The 5,498-nt window shown below is 42.1% G+C and overlaps 1 non-coding gene across 1 annotated transcript; it reads left to right on the top strand.

The window, feature by feature from the left end:
* The first annotated feature begins 578 nt into the window (after positions 1–578).
* LOC128591861 (U4 spliceosomal RNA) lies at positions 579–717 on the top strand. The gene has a single exon (XR_008381682.1). It is a non-coding gene; the product is annotated as a U4 spliceosomal RNA (small nuclear RNA).
* Positions 718–5,498: the final 4,781 nt, after the last annotated feature.

Below are 5,498 nucleotides of genomic sequence, written 5' to 3'. Positions count from 1 at the left end.
GACTATTAAGTGTCAGGTACTGTTTCAGATACAATAGTCACACAAACGCCCATAAACAAAATACACCCTATGGAGCTTACACTCCAGGTAAAGAAGATAGGTAAAGTAGGTAAAGAAAGAAAGTAGGTAAAGAAAGACAATAATAAACTCAACAGGTAGAAGATATAGGCTGTATATATTTAACATAATGAGTTAATATGTGTGTCCTAGTCTGTTTTGTGCTGCTGTAACAAAATGCCTGAGACTGGGTCATTTATAAATCTCATAATTCTCCTAGTTTTGGAGCCTGGGAGGTCCAAGATCAAGGTCCTGGCATCCTGAACCTTCCTGCTGCCCCTCCACATAGCAGAAGACCCTTCCACTGAAAGCTCTTTTTATTACAGTATTAATCTATTTACGTAGGTAGAGCCATCACAAATGAAACATCTCACATTAAGCCCCATCTCCCAACACTGCTGCATTGGGGATTAAGTTTTAGCACACAAATTTTGGGAGTCACATTCAGATCATAGTGATGTATTTAGCCACATCCAAAAAGAAAAAAAACTAAAGTAAAATTACCATCAGAAAGCTATCTGAGCTTTACACAGTGGCAGTATCATAGCCAGTGAGGTTTATCCAAGATGTGATTTGCTAATTGAAAACTTTTCCCAATACCTCGCCATGAAGACTTGCAATATAGTTGGCACTGGCAATTTTTGAGCGGCTCTATGGAGGCTAAATTAAAAAAAAGAAAGAAAGAAAGAAAGCTATCTGCTGTCAATCAAGAATATACTTTTGGAGAAAGTTGGCTCTTTTATCTGAGAAGAGCATTTCCAGGGGGACTTAGTTATCCATAGGTAAAAGCCAAATCCTATTTTATAAACTGAGACATTCTGGAGAGTGAGGAGCTAGACATCTGTGCCAAGGCTGATGTGGGACATTAAGACAGATTGAGGGAAATTTGGCCTCAGTCATAAGTATAGAGTTAAGAGAGATAGTCGGTCCCCTGCCTACGTCTCGGACTGGGGGCCCACAAGGAAGCAACCAACAGCTGACCCGTGGAGGAGCTTGCGTCGTGATTTCCAGGAGCAGGGATCTCTGATAAGTGGTCTGAATTTTCTGTCTTGGCGTTGTTATTGTTTTATGTTATTCTCAAGCCATTTGTAAAGTTTTATCATACACTAAAAATAGGTGGTAGGCATGCTTTCTGGGAAAAAGAGAACAGTTTTTGTTTGCACTTAGAGTGCCTCAGGCTGGGGAGAAGTCATGGGGGGGGTGATGGAAGGAAAGGTATGGAAAGAAATGCCTGGAGAAATCTAGAGTGAGAGATAATGTGGGTCCGATTAAAAAGGATGGAGGGAGCCTTTTCTGGCAAGTGTCAGAATTGCTCAGAAAGGAGGAACTCGTGAAGGTGAGAACCTGTAGGATGGAGCCCTGGTTACATTTGTTGAACGTTTACGATTAGCCCCCAGCGCAGGAGAATTAGGGGGCTTTGTGAACACATATGTAAAATTCTAGATCCACAATTGACAGGCAATTCATGTTTGTTCCCTTCTTTCTCCTTTATCTTCATAACAAACTGATAGGAGAAAAACAAAGATATGAGAAACTGTTTACCCAACAAGGTAACATGGAACTACCAGAATTAATTTTGCCTATAAGGTGATATGGATTCAAAATGCTCATACAACTTTCCAGAGCTCCTCGCTTCCTAGTTTTTGTCCTGTTGCCACAAGATAGATCCCATTTTTCTTTTTGCTACATGAGAGTTGTTTGTCCAAATGACCTTGTCTTTGTCCATCTGAGTCTCATGTGAATTCTCACTGGGTGACCACCCCAGCTCTGGTTCCTGGTTGCTAACATCTTCTCTCCGCATAACTGACAGAAGCATTCTATTTGATGACATGCAACGACATGCCTGGTCTCATGGCTAAAACTAACCTGCTTCCTAAATACGTACCATTTGACCACTCTCGAAAGAACACTTTAGTAGATATAAATATGCAGCTAATACCCCCAGAACGCTATTATCAGGGTGGCTGTTAAGACACAGTGTACTGAAAATTATATTTTCGTTCGTGGTACTTCTCTTTGCTCCTCCTGTAAAAATGTCTCATTGAAATAGCATATACTTTGGCTTTCTCGCCTCTCCACAATCTCTTTATCTCATCCCTTTGGTTAAGAGTTAATATTTAGAGGTAAGATTGGGAGATAGGGTTTGGCAGTAGCTACATAATTTCATCTGCTTAACTTCATCATGAGGCATGCTGGAAAGATCTTAAAGGTGGTGCACATTTTGTAGTCTAATAAATATCTTGCGGCTTTGGGGCACTTTAATTTACTTTATAGCTTTTTTCCAAGGTTGGCACATGCCAGCAATGGAAGAGTCAGCTCTTCCTTCAAATGACGGAAGTAAACCATTCTCAAGTAGAAGGAATGCACATTTAAATTTATGATAGCTAAACTTGGCTGCAGCAGCTACATTCTTGTTCTACTTTGAGCTTGGCAAGCCATCCTAATACTTGTGCTTGGTCTATAGACAAGAAAACTCTTTATTTTCCTTTGATGAGACGTATAAAGCTCAAGAATATATTTTTCATTTGAGACTATGATAAACGACACAAAGATTATGTGAATAGTCAAGTTTTGCCCAGCCTGACAAACCAGCAAAGAGAATGTATTTACAATACGCTTAAACTTCACTGCCACGAGACTGTGATGTCTGGCCAACCACTTCCTTCATACAGAGGTAGATTTACAGTCAAACCCTGATAGCAAATAATTTCCTTCTACACTATCCATTCCATTGGTTCAGCATGAAAGTATGTCTTAACAGAATAACATTTTTAAAAACATATCAGCCCACAGTAATTGTCTAATTTAAAATACAGAGATATTTCATTTATTGAGTTCAAACTCATGCCCTGAATCCTGGGGCTGTTACCGATCTTGCTTCCATCCACCTCTACATACTCAAACACCCTCGCACATGTGTTGTCACAATAAATCAGAAGGAAAATTTATTATAAGAAATGCACAATTCATTAGTATCTTGCAACAGCTCAAGAGAGCACTGTTTTTCAGACTTTAATTCATTTAATAAGTAGCTATTGAATAGCTGTTACGTGCCAGATTCTGAGGATATCTGTGGCACTAAACCAAAAAGCAAATCTTCTATAGTCATAGAGCATTCTAATGTAGGAAGGGGTTGCAGGGGAGAAGACAGCAAGCAGATGATTACATAACATAAGGTTAACCAGTGGTGAGAGCCAGGAAGAGAAGTTAGTTTCCATAAGGATCAAATGGGCTCTTGTGAAAATGGAGGTTCCTAAGTCCACCCACACTGAGTGAGGGTACTCATTCTAAAGCCCCTAGGCGTAGCCAGGGAAGGGTCTTCAGTGCCCTTTCCAGTCTGTAGAGAAAGTCTGATTCATCTAGAGGTCCATTGCCCTCCACAGCCCTAGTAGGAGAAACTTCTCTCCATTGTCCTCTGTATGGCCACCTATGCCTAGTCACTTTGGCTTACTCAAAGGTGACGATCATCCAGTAGACTTTTTACCAGACTCAGGTAGCTGCAGCTGAGGCTAGAATAGGAAATGCCTCTGAAGTCAATTGCACTCAGAGCCCATTCATAAGGCTGCTGGAGGCCAAGATCACATTAAAGAGAGGAAAGCAGAAGGTATTAGAGAGCAGCATTTATTTGGTAGGGCAGGGATGGGGGAGAGGTCAGTTAGACTCTCTTCCTAATGATGTGTGACCCAGACATCCCAGACACCTGAATCATCCCCCACAAATGACAGGGTTTCTTGAAAGGAAAATTAGTCAATTTCCTTATGTGAGCCCCAGTTAGTTCGGGGGGAGGGGATTGAAAGAGAGTGTGAGAGAAAGAGAGAGACTACAGAACCTCTTTAAGAGAGAGCAGCTTGATTCCCTAGGACAACTGGGGCCAGGAAGAGTAGTTCAAACTGAATGTATGCTTTTAGAACTTGCATTTGAACAAATGAAAATTGCATCTGTAATTTCACAGATAATTAATTCTGGAGGGACCTTAACCAACAGCTGCACAGTTTTCAAGTATGGGAAGTGAAGACTAGAGAGGAGAATGATGCCCAAGGTTCATGTCAAGTTGGAGGAAAAGCCAGAGGAACATGTGGCCTGCTGGTACTAACTAGTCAATTGTCACATGCATCCATAAAAAATAAATACTATTAATATAAAGCCACTTATATAAGCTTACCCAATATGATCCTTTGTGTAAAATCCAAATTTTTATCAAAAATAACTGAATTCACATGAACCCTGCGAACAGTTTACTAAACAGATGTCTCTAAGGAGTCTTAACTAAAGTTAACTCAGGGTACCTAGTGAATAGAATGAGGACTCTCCTGACATAACTGCAGGTCTAGGCGGTTTGCTTCTGTCCACCTGTCACTTGCTGAGAAAGACATATAGGAAAAAGGGGTGGTAAGTTCTGGAAAGCCTACCCCTGTGTTGGCATGACTGGGGTGACAGTAAAATGCGGGGAGGTTCAGAGATTCCCTCCCTGAAACACCTCAGAGGCTGTGGAAGCCAGGAGGGAAGACAGCACCACATCCAGGCCTCGGACTTGGGCACAACCACTCAGAAGCAGAGACCCTCCTTGGGTGAAGTCATCTTGAGAGGCAAAGGTCACTTTATGGAAGGAAATTGCTAGGAAAAAATTTCTAAGCTGAGAAAGTAAATAGATACCTCAAAGGGGACACTCTGGCTCCCCCTTGTAAATGCTGAGCTAGGCCTGTAGGACTAGTTTTATACTCTGCAGGTTCATTGGACCAGCTTGAGGCAATGCCAGGAGAGGAATCAGATCCACTTGTGTCCCTTGACAATAGTGACGAAGAACTGACACCTACAGATAGGACCTAGGATCATAAATCCCAACAAAGTCTGGAACTAAGCCAGTGGGTAGAGGCTATGCATCCAGGTCTCAACCCTGAAATCCTCTTTCCCTGCTCCCCCAGCAAAGCCCTGCCCACTTCTCCAGGCCAGCCCAATCCCGTCTGCTCCAAGAAGATGAGCCTGATCTCCCAGTTGCCCACTGCTGCCCACAGCCTTCTGCTGTATTCCCGCACCGTGCCGCCTCCCACCAGAATTCTCTGCCCACATTTCCTCTGGGTTTGTGAGCAGGTCCTCATCTTACTCACCTCTGTATGTTCATTCAGAGCCTGGCTCTTACAGGAGTGCAAAAAGTTACCCACCTACCTAGTGCAAAAAGTATGCTATGGAAGCAGACTTAACGCATAAAAATAGTAAGGCAAGGCATTCCAGTTAGTACCAACTGGGACTGCGGGAAATACTGTGAAACTCAAAATCCCATGTCCTGAGCACCAAATCAGAAAACTCTTTTTTTACAAGACCTATTCAATTCTTACCTCTTCCATGAAGATATTCCCTAGCATGTAACTCTCCATCTTGGCCACTGCTCATGGTTCTCCTAAAATTATGTGCAAAAATTTTGTGTACATCTACTTTTTGAGGGG

This window comes from Nycticebus coucang, chromosome 1 (genome assembly GCF_027406575.1).
Source record: "Nycticebus coucang isolate mNycCou1 chromosome 1, mNycCou1.pri, whole genome shotgun sequence".
NCBI lineage: Eukaryota > Metazoa > Chordata > Mammalia > Primates > Lorisidae > Nycticebus > Nycticebus coucang.
Note: the sequence above shows the minus strand (reverse complement) of the source record. Positions and strands in the feature narration are given on the sequence as shown.